Source organism: Microcebus murinus, chromosome 12, assembly GCF_040939455.1.
Source record: "Microcebus murinus isolate Inina chromosome 12, M.murinus_Inina_mat1.0, whole genome shotgun sequence".
Lineage (NCBI taxonomy): Eukaryota > Metazoa > Chordata > Mammalia > Primates > Cheirogaleidae > Microcebus > Microcebus murinus.
This window is the reverse complement of record NC_134115.1, coordinates 20,253,972-20,267,614: the sequence shown is the minus strand read 5'-3', so window position 1 is coordinate 20,267,614 and position 13,643 is coordinate 20,253,972. Positions and strand designations below refer to the sequence as shown.

Genomic DNA, 13,643 nt, shown 5'->3' with positions numbered 1-13,643 from the left:
GATGGATTAAAGACTTAAGTATAAGGCCATAAACTATAAAAATAATGGAAGAAAACATTGGAGAAACACTTTAGGACATTGGCCTGGGCAAAGATTTTTATGGGTGAGACTTCAAAAGCATAGTCATCAAAACCAAAAATAGACAAATGAGATAATATTAAACTGAAAAGCTTCTATACAGCAAAGGAAACAATCAAGAGAGTGAAGAGACAACCTGATGAATGGGTTAAAATATTAGCAAACTAATCATCCAACATGGGACTAATATTCACAATATACAAGGAACTCAAACAACTCAACAGTTAAAAAAATCCCATTCAAAAGTAGACAAATAACGTGAATAGATATTTCTCAAAAGAAGACATACAAATGGCTAACAGATATATGAAAAAAATGCTCATGTCACCAATCATCAGGGAAATTAAAGTTAAAACCACAAGAGATGTCATCTTATCCCAATTAGAATAATTGCTATTAATAAGAAGAAACAAATAACAGATGCTGGCAAAGATGCAGAGAAAAGGGAATCTTATACATTGTTGGTGGGAATGTCATTAGTGCAGCCACCATGGAAAACAGTATGGAGATTTTGCAAATCTAAAACTAGAACTACCATATGATCCAGCAATGCCACTACTGGGTATTTTTGAAAGGAAAAGAAGTCAGTATAACAAAGGGATACCTAAAACCCCATGTTTATTGCACAACTATTCACAGTAGCAAAGATATAGAATTAACTTAAGTGTCCGTCATGGAAGAATGGGTAAAGAAAATGTGAGATATATACATACACATGCATGCACACTCATACAATAGAATACTATTTGGCTATAAAAAGGAATAAAATCATGTAATTTGCAACAACACAGATGGAACTGGAGGACATTAAGTTAAATAAAATAAGCCCACACAGAAAGATAAATGTCACATGTTCTCATTTATATGTGGGGCTAAAAACATTGATCTCATGGAGGTAAGGAGTAGAATTATAGATAACAAAGGCTGGGAAGGATATGTGTGGGGTGGTGGTGGTGGTGATGAAAGAGTATGGTTAATGGGTAAAAACATACAGCTAGCTAGAAGTTCTAATGTTCAACAGCGAAGTAGGTAACTATAGTTAACAACAATGCATTGTATATTTCAAAATAGCTAGAAGAGAGGACTTGAAACATTTCCAACACATAGAAGTGATAATACTCAAGGTGATGGGTACTCCACATATCCTGACTTGATCATTACACATTCTATGTGTGTAATGAAATATCACATGTACCCCATAAATATGTACAAATATTATGTATCAATAAAAAATTCACTTTTAAAGAAATAAAAGATAGACAGTTTTCTATGTTCTCTATCTCCGATCCAATCCCCTCAACATCTCTACAAAGGAAACTCTTAATAGGAATTTGGTGTATGTCCAAATCATATTATTGTGTGTTTATAACATAGTTGTCTCTATGTGATATATTTGTATGTTTTAAAAAATGTATTTAAATAGTATTGTACAATTCATAACACTATGTAATTGTCTTTTAATACTTAATATTATGCTTGTGTGTATATTTAAAACTTTTTATATTTTAATTTTATTGAACAAGATTTAGCATTTATTTTATAATCATTATTATTATCCTTTACTTGAGAGACATTTTGCCATGTTGTTGCATGGTTTTTGCATTTAACTTTTACATTGCCTGGATAATCTCCCACCGAGTTGATACATGTTAGTTTGCTTTACTATTCTTACATAGTTTAGGTAATTATCATGTATTTTTGGCCATTATAAATAAGCAAGAAAAAAAAAGTAGGTAAATGATAGAAATTAGGATATTTGTACCAAAAGTTAAGAGATAGCTCATTAACCACAACTTAAGCCATAAGGGTATTTGCTGTTTATATAAGAAACCAATGCCTGTTTGGCTACTCAACAACGCTTGGGATGTTAGTCAATTTCTCTGTGACTCTTTTGCCTTTCTCCTCCTCATCACAAGAGGCTGAAGTTGTTTCAAACATCACATCAGCACAAGGCCACCTCCAGAGCATAGGGTGGGAGAAAAGAAGGGCTCTTTCTTCATGGCTCTGTTTTTTTCAGACAGAAAAATTCTTCCTTGGAGCTCTTATCAGACTTTATCTTAGATTTTAATATCCAGATCAGGTCTAAATAACTCTAATAAGTCTGGATATCTAAAAATCCAGATATGTCTAAACAAGTCTCAGCTGTGCAGAGAACAACAGATTGTCATGACTGACATTATTTTTACAGGCTTGGACACAAGCCCCCTCAAAGCACACTGAATTTTAGCTGGCCAAGAGAAAGTGAAAAATGGCTATGTATTATGTTTCTTCGAAGAATCAAAAGAACCGCGTTTATGTGTATATATATTTATATATAAGGAGATAATTATAAGTTATTATATGGAATTGGCTCAAATGATTAGGAAGGCAGACAAGTTCCAAGATCTGTAGAGTGAGTCTGCACGCTGGAGACCCGGGAAAGCCAATGGTTTAGTTCGGTTAGAGTTTGAAAGCCTGAGAAACAGGAAAGCTTTTCTAGTTTTTCTAGTCTAAAGGCTAGAAGGCTTGAGATCCAAAAAAGCTATTGTCCCAATTCAAAAGGCATCAGGCAGGAAAATTTTCTCTTAGGGGAGGGTCAGCCTTTTTGTTCTATTTAGGCCTTCAACTGATTAGGTGAGGCTCACTCACACTACAGAGGGCAACCCCTTTTATATTTACTCTACAACTTAAATGTTAATTTTATCTGAAAATACCTTCACAGAAACACCTGGAGTAATGTTTGACCAAGAATCTGTGCATGCTGTGGCCCAGTAAAGGTGACAGATAAAATCATCACAGTGGGCTCGATGGGCAGCCAGTAGTGTTTGCTTCAAGGGCAGAGGACATCATTACATAACATTTTGGGTGTTTTTAATAGCGATTTATTATCAATAATGGATTATTGCATTCAGCTGATGGTAAATATTTTTAATACTTTTGATATTTATTTCCAAAATGCAATCACAAAAGACTTCTGCAATTTGCAGTCTTTATGTTTTAGAATATACGCTTCCAGCATTAGCCCAGTATTATGTTTTTTAAAAAATTGCTTATTTATTTGGTGTAAAATGTTACTCATTATTGCTTTAATTTTCATTTTTTGATAAACAGAATAAAATTTTATCATATCTGCTTATCTTATATTTGTATTTCCCTTTTTTGTGCATTTTTTAATAAAATCTTGGCAGTGCTCTTAAACATTTTATAGATTCCATATATATTATATAAAATATAATATATTATTTAATAATATAAACACTGATATTTAATAATATATCATAGATTATAATATATTATATAATAATATAAAATATATTTATCTCTATTCTCTTCCTATTCTTTTCAGATTTTTTCATTTCTACCAACCTGTTGTTTTCTTTTTTATTTAAATGTTATGATTCCTTTTACATATGTGTTTTAATTTTCTTAACGTTACCCATTTTGATCTTTTCTTTTATAATTTCTCCTTTTATTATTAATCCTCTTAGTTGTGATAAATACTTTTTCTTGTGATTTTATTTTAATCTCCTTAGAATTAGTATTGGAGTAAAGCATAGTGTTGTTAATATCATTTATTAAAGAAAGACTCCCATTGTTTTGATATGCTTACTTTATGATCTGTAAATGTAATGGACTGAATTGTGCCCCCCTAAATTTATACACTGAGGCCCTACCCCTCAATGTTAGTATTTGGAGATAGGGCCTCTAAGGAGATAATTAAGGTTAAATTAGTTCACTAGGGTGGGGCTCTAATCTGATAGGACTGCTGCCAAGAAGAGGAAGAGACACCAGAGTTCTCTCTCTAGCATGTGAGGACACGTTGAGAATATGGCCATCTATCACCCAGGCTCAACTGCAGACTGATTCTATTTTTTTTCTTCAACAACTTTGCATAATTAAATGATTTGTTGACATTATATAGAGATAGCCCCAAATAAACATTTCTTGCTCTATAAAAGTTGATCATAAACTGTTTATTACTATTTAGGAAGAGTTTCCAGGGGAGAATAAAACGATTCAATATTTATGAGTTTTATCTTGCTTTAAATTAGCACCAGTAGTAATGAAGGAAATAAGGTAGGAGCAATTGGGAGATTTTCCACAACTCTTGAATACTTCTAAGTGCTCCTTCTGAACTGTGGAGGGTCCAGAAGGCTTGGCTGCTGCTGGTGAGCCTTGGCACACAGGGACCACGTTTATCTGAGAATGTTTCTGGAAAGAGGTCATTGTTCCAGTATCAGTACTAACCTCATCACTCTTTGATCTTCCTCCTTCACCTCTTGAAGGACTTTTAGATGCTGGGTGTTTTTTTTTTCTTTTTGTCCTGATAATGTTTATCACATCCCATTTGCAAATTCATTATCTGGGGCATCCAGTTTCCTCTAGGTCTAAGCAGTACCCCTTCGATGGTGCTGAGTAAACATCGCGTTATTTTTTCTGCACTCCAGAGTAGCTTGTGACTTAAGAGACAGCAAGTCCAATAGGACATTAACAGGACAAAACAAAACAAAAAAAAATTGAATTGGTCAAAACTTAACTAAATTTAGTGCTGATCCCTTGAGAAAGAAAGAAAGGGGAAAAAAAGCCCTAATTCAACACCCAATTATTTTTTTAAAAAGGATCTAAAGACATAGCAGGAAATTAGACCAGCCAGTTTGACACCAGTTAAGTCTCAGAGCATTTTAAAAAGATCAAATACTGGAACATTTAAAAAGCACAGCTTGATAACAGTCAATTAAGGTAGCCTCAGGATGTGGCCAGGAGATTTTAGTAATTTGTGTGTGTACAGCACGGATGAAAATTCTAAAAGGCATTGCCATAAGAATCAAGAAAAACAGAGTAAAAATTGTAAACGGGATATGGCTGTTTGACATAGCCCTTTTCTTTCTTTTTTGCTTAATAACTGAAGCCTGGAGTCCCGGGGACCGCAAAAGCCTGACAAAATGAATTAATAGTTGAGTAAACTTGGATGTAAGTCAAATTCAATTTTGAATCCTTAGCAACTTAGTTTTGTGCTCAGACTGTCTCTGTTCAGTGATACTAAGGTTTTGGGGTTAGGAGTCTGGTTATGGAAGAGTCACCCAGGACAGGACTTCTCAAAGTGTGGTCCGTAGGCTGATGTTCTATAAACTGTCTTTAGCAAGATGAGTACAGAAATCGAGGGTGTTTAGAAACTTTGACAGCAATGTGACTGAGCCCTTTTCTGAAAACATGTGCTTGGATTTTTGCATCTCTTGTCTCAAAAATATTTTAGTCTAAGCAATTAATTTTACTGTACTTTATAAAAAATTATAGGTCCATGTCTTATTAAAATAAAAAGAAAATGCTTCCCCTCAGAGAAGCACTGATCAAGACACTTTTTAAAGAAATGACATTTAAAGTGTGGTGTGCACTATGTTTTTAGAAAATACCAATCTATTTTTCGTATTCATCAAAAAAATTCAAGCATAATTACCTCAAACACATTTGTAAAATGGCTTTCAAAAATAGACATTTGAAGGAACTCATTGGGTCAAAAGGTGAGAGGATCTGAAAAAAAGGCTTTTGCAGTAAGCTGTGTTGGAAGATAGAGCGGATCATTGTTCCAATTCTTCAGGCCCTTCCTGTGTTAGAAGGATGCATCTACACCCTTTGTCACATGATGTCGCACTTCCTACCACTAAAGGGCAAGTATGTTACCCCGCACCACTGATGTTGGGCTTCACCAAATGACTTGGATTGGCCAGTAGAACATGAGAAGAAGTGCTAGTGTTCTAGGTTCTGAGACAAAGCCCTAGAGGCACTGTGTATTTCTTTTGGCTCTCTCCAGTGTGTGTGATCACCGTGAGAAGAACATGCCCCAGATGTGGGCTGCCCCTCCAGCATGAGTCCTGGCGTGTGACAGGCGGAGCAGAGTGAAACGTGACCCAAAGCTTAGAGCCAAGCCAGCCAGACTATGGCCCAAAGTAGTCATCCCAGCCAACCCTCAGACCAATAAGCCAGAAAGATAACTGTTGATGTATGCCGCCTAGTTTTGCGGTGGTTTGTTATGCAGCAATGTTGCAGCAATAGGTGGCCAGCATGGTTGAATTATGATACATCCTATAGTCAGCTGATGGCATTCGATTTCTCTTTCCAGCCTGGCAACCTCTTCTGAATGTCATTCTCACTTCCTCAACTGCCTATTTGACATGTCGACTTAAATCTCTAATAGGCAACTCAATGTTGCACGTTCAAACCTGAACTCTTGATTCTTCTCTCCCTCACTTCGGCCTACTTTACTTCTCAGGAAGTGGCAACTCAGTTACATCAGCTGCTCAGATGATCCTTGGAATCATTCCTGATTTCTCATTTCCTTTCATATCCCACATCTGGTGCCATGTGAAATACATGGAGACACATCCTGACTCTGACCTGCCTTCATCCCCCCGATTGCTACTCCCTTTAGAAGCTCCTCTTAGCTGCTCTTTTTTTATTTTGCCTTTATTTCTCTGGGATGTCTTCTCCACACAGGGTGATCCTTTGAAATACAAGTCACATCATTTCACTCTTCTTCTCCAAGCTCTGTAGTGGCTTCTCCACTCACTCAGAATCATCTTTCAACTTACAGGACCTGACAGGTCCTGCATGTCTAGACCTGACTTTTTGCCTTCTGTGTCACACGAAGTATGTTTCTGCTGCAAGGCCCCTCCGTGGGATGCTGTCTTCCCAGATTTCTGCCAGTCACATATCAATCTTTATTCTGGAGGCTTCCCTGACCCCATCTAGAAGAGTAACTATGACTCTAATGATTTCTGTGCTCTTCTACTTTATTGTTGATCTTAGCATTTACCATTCAGCATGTTACATATTTATCCATTTATTATCTACCTCCTCTCACTAGAATAGAAGGTCTCTGAAAGCAGGGGTTGTCATTTCCAAGGCCATAGTCCCAGCATTAAGAATAGCAGTTGGCACATAGAAGGCACTTCATTAATATCTATTAGTAAAAGAAGGAATTCAAAGTCTTTGGAAAGAATATGAGCCTGTTAAACCTTGAAGTTGCTAAATGTGAGTCAGATATTTAAATACTGACTGACTAGAGAAAAAAGTAAAGAAAGACCCAATTTCCACTCTTGACAAGAAGTTGATGTTGGCTAAATAGGCAGGATAACCTTTCGGTGATGGAGTTTTAGAGAATATCAGCACTTGGTTAACATTAGTAAGGGGGATATTTTTCTTTTAGCATTGGAAAACATGAAGGTTATGTTCAGGGTTTTAAATTTGCATGGGATATTCTGTAAGAATTTTTAGTTCATTTTTGAACCAGGTCATTTATAGAGCTTGCTCAGAGATGGAAGGTGAGAAAGAATCAGCGAATTCTAGAACTGGAAATTCTATTTTTATTTTAGGGGGAAAAATAACACTCCTTCCAAGAAAACTTTAGGGACCTGTGAGAAGACGAGGCTGGCTGGGTAGGAGGTGGGGACTGTCACTCGCAGGTTTTGCCCACACTAGCAGTTTTCTGGCATTTTAGCAGCACACCGTTTTGGTGAGGACTCTATATGTTATTTTAGCAGCAAGATCTCTGCCAAGATTATGAAGGGAGTGCAAACTACAGGAAATCTTGTAAGAGAAGCAGAAATGTTGTCATATGCTTGGATTCCAGACCAGCTGAGGCAAAACTGCAGCATACCTAGACCCAAGCCCTACCAAGTATGGTAATTCTGGGACTTCCGTCGGAAGTTCTTTCTGAGAGATGACAGGATTTCTAATGTCATTTGAAAATCTACTCCTCTGCCACAGGCTGCTAATCTCCAGACTTATGTACATGTGTCAATACTTGATTTCTATAATGTTGAGTATTCCATAGGACTATGTGCACAGATAATATACTACAAAAAGGCAAAAATGAAAGGAAGAATGATACCATGATTTTAGAACACTAAAATCTCTGTATTTTATTCTAACTTATTTTGTGTTAAGTGAACACACACAAAAAATGTATAATTAATTTTCTCTGGTGGAGAAGGGGGTAAATAACACTTGTTAAATAACTATAATGTGCCAGGCGCAATTCTAAGAGCTTCAGATATGTTTTTATCTAGCTATAATACATAAAATTTGTGTGTTACATGTAACTTCCTTTAAGTCCTAGAGTATTTCGGGCTCAGATATTCTCACTATTTCTTAGGGTGAAGCTGAGGCAAAGGGAAGTTTAACCCGACAATCTATGACTCAGAAATGTTAAGTATTTTTCTGAAGACCACAGAGCAAATGTGGAGTAGGGAAAGGAAGAAATACTTTACACTCATTTAGAACGAAAGCTTTCATGAAACGGTTCATTGGGTTTGTAAGTGCCACGAACCACTCATATTCTGACACTTAAGAAATATTACAATATGAGTTGTTGTGTATGATGAATATTCAGTAAAACAGTTCTTCCCTTCAGATAAGAAACTGTAATTACTCAGTAGCTTCACCTTAATGCATTTCTTTTCCTTCTTTTTCTTTTTTCCTTTTGGCTTTGTTTCGTAATGCGGAATGCACAATGAACACTCCCTGCATTCAGAGTACTTTGTATTTGAAGCAACACCTAGTGCATTTCCTGGCTTTCCTGAGTTTAGAATAGTGAGGTGTGGCCTTAAAGCCTTGTCAGAAGTGTGTTTGTGTGCCCTTGTCCCGAATTCTCCCCTACTTGCTCCATTGCCAAGTTCATCGCCACCACCCCACCAAGCCCAATAGCAGAGCAGTGGATATTTGGCCCTGCCATCTAATGCTTCTGCACCAAAGAAGGGCTTGGAAGTGATAGCGGGATGGCTGTTGGCTGCCTTCAGCAGGGTCAGCAGGGGCAACACAGCCGCCACCATCAGGAGTGGAAAAGATGCTGCCAGGGGACTGTTGGCTTGGGCAGGGGTTGGGGAAAAGTTAACGCTTGTTTATAGGGATGAGGAAAGACAGAGTTCTTATTGTGGAATATTTGAAAGATGGACAATATCTTTTTTCCAATGGAAATATATCTTCTCTGGTTTTTTTTTTTTTTCCTTTCATCTGCTTCACCTATATATGATCTTCATGCTGTCTTTTCTTAAGTACAGTGCAGTATTTGAAAATGAATTGAATCCTGAAAGTTTTCCTTTCTATATTTTTTCACTGGTAACTGCACAAATCCATTATATATTTTATTATTCCCTAGGGGTTGAGTGATTTATTATCTTGACCCTACTGGTCAGATAAGCAAACACCTAACTCAGAATGAACAACTGTCTATGTTGCTTTGAGTGATAGGAAAAGAATTTTAAATAATAGTTGATGTTTTTAAGAAATGAGGGAAAACCAAGAAAAGAAAAATGCTTTTTACCTTCACATTAGCCATGGAGTACTATAAGCAGAAAATTTTGTTTTTCCTCTTCTCTCTGAAAATATGTTCTTCATTTATGTTCTTTATTGGCAATTAAACAGTTTCATTAAGGAAATGTATTAAGTTAATAAATAACACAGTTCTGTAAAATGTTTTCACCCAGAGTTTTTGTTCTCTCTTTTATTTGTTTTTAATTTGTTAGATCTCAGTTTTTCCTATTTTGGGGTGAAGGGGACTAGTGAATAGTTTGTAGATTCACATATGGATACATTCAACAATGGTACGGATTACTTATCTTAAATGTCATGTTTCGTATTGGGGTTCAAGAAAACAGAGATGGGAAAATCAGCTTTGCCCACGAGAAGAGGGTGCAGGGCCAACCAATCACACACTCGTACACACTCTTACACTGTGATGGGGCAGCCAGGAAGACACTCCGCACAGAGTGGGGTAAGAGGGGAGAGCCTTTGCAACACCACAAAGTCAGGGAAGGTTTCACAGAGGGAGAAATATTTGAATTGAGTCACAAAAAACCTGTAGCTAGGGAAAATTGTTGAAAGCTCAGGGATATAGCCACACACAGGCAAGGCAGACTGGGCCAGATCTGGGCTAAAGAGAGAAATGTGGGTGGTTTGGTGACCTGGAGGTAGGGGTATGGTATAGTGTGAGAATGTAAGAGCCTAATGTGTATCTCTGGGGGTAGAATCACATGCCAGAAGTGGGCGTGCAAAGGCAGGCTCACCGAGAACACTAAAGAGGTATGTACAGAGAGGTAGAAAGAAAACTGAGAGTAATAACACAGACTTAATAATGAAACTTTTCATTTCAGAGAATCTAGACTAAATCACATCTTATGGTTTTACCTCTAGGCTACTAATTTTCTGAACAGAGTGGATTATTTAATTTGAAAATACAAAAGGACATGAATTACTGAACACTGTTACAGTTTTTATTAATATCAATGATGCCAAAAATAAATACCTCACCAGACACTTAAATTTGGGATATGATTTAAAGGCATTTGACAACAATAAGGTACAGGTGCCCAACAATCAGACTGGCAGAGATTTAGAAAACTGCTATCACTTACATTTTCTGGAAGACTATTTTACACAGAAATTTAAATGTGCCCACACTTTGATCCTGAAATTCTACTTTTAGGAATTTAAAGAAATAATATCCATGTGCTCTTTGTTCAACAAGAGAAGAGTATTTATATGAATTATGCTTCACCATACAATAGGATTCACAGAATTTACAGAATTCACAGAATTTTCATATTCTGTGTAATTTAAAATGATAAGCCAGAAATATATTTTTATTAATAACATGGAAGGATGACCTTATATTTTTGCTAAGAATAAAAAGCAGGTTATAAGCAGCACATATAGAATTACTTTATTTTTAATGTATAATACATATATATAGAAAGAGGCTAGAAAGAACTGCATCAAAATGTTAACTGTGTTTATTGCTAGTGATGATTTTCTAGGTGATTTTTCACTTTGTAATTTTCTAACTTTTTGTATTGTCTGTGTTTTTGTTGTTTTTGAATGAACATATATTATTTTCATAATCTGATAAAAACACTTGCAATTAAAATATTATTTAATAAGTAAAGTCTATTAAAATTAAAAAATGATTTCATTGACTTGGAAGTTACATTTATAATTAGTATTGGAAAAATCCCAGTGCTTCTCCAATGCTATTGTGCATTCGGATCACCTGTGTACATGTCTACCATTCAGCAGGGTTAAGTTGGGGCCTGAGACTCTGCATTTCTCACAAGCTCTCAGGTATTGCCTATGTTGCTCCTATGTTGCTCCACACCTTAAGTAGCAAATTCTTAGTAAATTATAAAAAGTCTCTGTTGAAAGGTTTCATGTTTCATTGCTTTTGTTGTGCTTATTTTATTACAGGCAGAAACATGCATGGAATAATAAAAGATTTCTGAGTAAACAAAACTGGAACAACTGTTTTAACAATTCTCTTAACAAGTAGAGTAAGCAGATGACATTTCCATCTTGTCCAGGGATACCCAAGGTTCTTCTGCATTCATGTGGCTATCCTGGTTCTTCTAGATCTCATAGTAGGGCCTTTCTCTGAAAATAGAATCTCATTCTGCACAACTTTTTGGGCAAACATCCCCATTGAAAGCTTACCATTCATACATTTCTTTTCCTTAGAGCACTATATTGGTGACTTTTCTGGTAAAATAATCAATGCTTAAATACAAATACTTTCTTGGCTTTTTAGCCTCTTTGAAATTGTTTTAACATTTTAACAAGTTTCTACAGATTATTAATCCCCCAAAGGGAATAAAGCAGCAAAGTCAGGTAAGGCAGGATCAAAAGAGCTTTTCCCCAAATTCGTCTGAGTTTACTACCACTAGGGATGACCCTTAGTCAAATGAATCTTCAGTCCTAACTTAGATTATTAAGTGTGAGTTTTGGCTATTTGGTTAAAAGGCTAATCCAAGTAAAAAATCCAAATTGCCAATCTAGCCCTATCAGCCTGAAATTCTGATACTGTTATTATATATTTACTCTTCTTGTTAATGAGCTAACTAGTGTAGCAACTGGTGTTAATATTTATTCTTTGAATCTAGAGTTTCAGTGTTCGCAAATGGCACAGCTGTGGCAATATTCCATGTATTAGTTTTCTGTTAATTCATTTATTTGATACGCTCTGTTCTGCTATACCTTGGGTTTCTTTGATGCAAGATAGTTCTGAAGGGATTGATAAATAGAGAACTGTCATCAGTAGAGGCAGATTTACCCTTAGGCTAATAAAGCATTATGTTCACATGATGATGTGTTTTTGCAAAATTTACTAAAATAAGGTACATTAATTTCCGTAGATTGACCATCATCCCCTGCCCTGTCAGACTTTTCTGCAAAGTATGTAATAACTAAAGTTTGAGAATTAGTGCTTTTGTAATGAGCAACTGGTGAAGACTGGTAGGTAGTGGATCATATCCAGAATATACCAACAGCAGCAATTCAGTGACAGCAAGAGATACATTTTTAACAGAATTAATGAGTAGGCTCTTAGGTTGCTTGATAATCCAGTTAATTAAAGCAGAGAACCATATGAACACATTGGAGAAATATTAAAATTTCCTCCTAATTTGACACAAAGGACAGTCATTGACAAAGATTTAAAAAAATCCATAATATACCATTAGAGCAAAGACATCAATGACTAACTTGTTAGCGAGTGTTGAAAACCCCAGGTATATTTAAGGCCAGTCATTGCACAGGAAAACTTGAAGAGCCCCACAGACTTGAAATCTTACAGTTTATGTATGAAAGAAACTTGATAAATATCTTCCCAAAAGTGGCAATAATTCTAACCATGTACAAGACATTACAATAACAAATGGTGGAGTTGAAAGAAATTTTTCTAAATTATCAACAAGAAAAAAACAAATTTTGGTCAACCTTGCTTGAGGAGACTGAACTTTATTTTCTCTATAGAAAATATTGCCATTTTATTATCATACAAAGAGACAATCAAAGAAGGTACAAACAAAAATTTAGTTAGAAAAGGATTATAGAGGTGGACCAGGCCAGTTAATTAATGAAAATGTATAATATTTCTGGATCTTGTGAACGTTTTAGCAGTTATCAGCATTTTAAAATTTGTAAATCGTTGTGATTTATTTTCCCATTATTCTAAATTCTAGATGATTAGTTCCTTTTTATGTTCTATGAAAGGAGAGAAGGTTAGCAGTCCCCTTGACAAGAACAGAAGAGGCACTCAGGCCTAAAAACATGCATGCAGTTAAGGAATGCCACCTACTTCGTGGCACTAGCCATAGTTTTGGATATAAAATACTATATAGCAACTAATTCACATCTGAAGACTTTGTCATTTCATGGAAATATGTAATGAAATAATGTGAAATGGAAAAAAAGGCAGCATATATTTGATGACTAAAATAATAAAAATGTATGTGATATGCATTTACGGAAAACAAACATGTATTTGTTCATGTAAGAATATTACTTTCTCTTCTGGGTAATGTCGCACATGCTAATATATGTAATATAAATAAAATAGTCACTCTTCAATTAAATTTGATATTTATAATTTTACGGTCTTTTTCTTAAAGAAGGACTTTGAAAGAATAGCAGCTTTATGTCTCACAAAACCTGAATCTGTTCTGAGATCAGAATAGCTTGAGAGTCTAGGTGGCTCATATGGGATGTTGTCTAGCACGTTAATATTTTGAAGTCAGGAGCAAGCTTTTTCACAATAAAAG

The 13,643-nt window shown here is 35.7% G+C and overlaps 1 non-coding gene across 1 annotated transcript; it reads left to right on the top strand.

The window, feature by feature from the left end:
• The first annotated feature begins 13,081 nt into the window (after positions 1-13,081).
• LOC142874743 (U6atac minor spliceosomal RNA) lies at positions 13,082-13,205 on the top strand. Its single transcript, XR_012922376.1, has one exon. It is a non-coding gene; the product is annotated as a U6atac minor spliceosomal RNA (small nuclear RNA).
• The last annotated feature ends 438 nt before the right edge of the window (positions 13,206-13,643 follow it).